This window comes from Pinus tabuliformis, chromosome 2_1 (assembly GCF_031772625.1).
Source record: "Pinus tabuliformis cultivar Carrire ecotype Pingquan chromosome 2_1, CPIR1, whole genome shotgun sequence".
NCBI lineage: Eukaryota > Viridiplantae > Streptophyta > Pinopsida > Pinales > Pinaceae > Pinus > Pinus tabuliformis.
This window is the reverse complement of record NC_142299.1, coordinates 592,293,168-592,295,079: the sequence shown is the minus strand read 5'-3', so window position 1 is coordinate 592,295,079 and position 1,912 is coordinate 592,293,168.

Here is a 1,912-nt window from a genome sequence, read left to right as displayed (position 1 = left end):
ATTGATTCATGACACTTAAACTGAGTTGATATTTCTTTTGCTCTTTCTTCATTCATTCTTCTTTGCTTCCTGATCTCCTGATCTCCCTTCTGATCTTTCCTCTACATTTGAACCGCCATATTCTCCAAATATCCCAAGATTATTTCTTAGGGCCACCATAAGGACATTTACATTACGATTTATATCTCTCCTCTGTAGGATCATAAGGGTCATTTACAGATTTTTTAGCCATGATTAGGGTTTAATAATTTTTTTTCACTACCAATCTAGATCCCCTACAAATATCCACAAAATAGCTAAAGAGAACATGCTCTGATACCAATATGATTCACAAAATACAATGGCTATTCCAATAGATAGTTCATCACAACAAAATGATAATATTATATTTAAAATATGAAATTCGACACTATTAAATTTTTATTAAATGTATAGATCTCTATATTTTATTGTAAATAATCCATGCATGCAAAAGGAAATCATGTAGAAAATAAACAATGAAAAAATAAAATCTCACACATGTATAAGAAAAAGTATTTTCTCTAGGAAACCCTTTCAGGAGAAAAACCCAACATGAAGGTGAGGTCGCTCTACTCTCTTTCTCTATCTAGAAATATGCTTGTGAGTACAAAAAAGTATGGTCTGTGGCATGTGGGATGCTACAATGCATAAATACTCTCTGTGTTCTCTACCTCCTATCCTTCTTAACTATTTTTCCTCAGTTATGGAACAAATTCACTAGAAATAATGTAATACCTTTTCCTCCTAGTGGCCCGGTTACAACACAACCTAGTAGCCTACTAGTTGTTAAGTTTGACTACCTCTTATCTTAATTAGAGCTACAACATAGACACTTCTAGAGTATTTTACATCATAATAACATGGCTTGCCCCTTTTCCATGAATAATTGGGGATTATGTGGTACCCTCTTGAATTATGGGTGTGAAAACATGAAGGGCAACTTCTTAGTGGCATAAATTTCACAAACAAACTTCGATTGATGTGCTTCTTGCCCCATTGGAAAGATATATATATGTGTAGAATGTGCAAAACTAAAGTGGTAAAATTTTATCCCTAAAAAACATCATTTGATGCCTCATAATACTCTTGGAAGGTTTCAAACCATGTTTCGCCAAATTGGGTCCCACCAATAAGAACAATCCCGTGAGCTGATTCCTTACCTTTTTCCACTCGAATGCTTTGAAAATGATGATAAAAAAAATTAATGATCTAGTTTGGATCAAAATGTTGTTATATGGTTAAGTGGATATTCTACTAAGGTTCTTGTGTTTACAATTTCACATGTTTAATCATATGTCTCAATATTATAGCACCAAAAACATACATCCCATCTAGAGGGGCATCCTAGCAAAGGTTTGACCAACCATGCCTCAAATATAGTATTCTCATTAAGTGAAATCATGAAAAGGGGTTGGATAATAATTTCCTAAGAATTATCTTATCTTTGCATGATAGGGTATCTAATGTAAGGGTATGTAGAGGTAATGAAGCTATTTTTTGGCTATTCTTTAAAAAATATTATTCTTCACTCAAATTTTATGGTATTTCTCATAGTTTCCAACCATTAATTGTTTAGTATAGTATTTGAAAAATAAGAAGATACCCTAATCTAAAATATTAATTTTCTTTATCTAGATATATTATATAGGCTACAACTATATTACTATTGAAATAAAATAGCTATCTTCTTGATAGTCATTTTTGACAGAAAAAGTTGCATTTTTTTCATACATAATTAGAAAAAAATTCAGTATGTTCTCCTAGCATGGTAAGTATATGTGTGCTTTATGAAACATATGTACACACATTTTGGGAAAAATAATTATCAGGTTTATCCATAATGTTCTTTAACGATTCAAAGTAAAAAATAATTCTAGAAAATATGTTACAT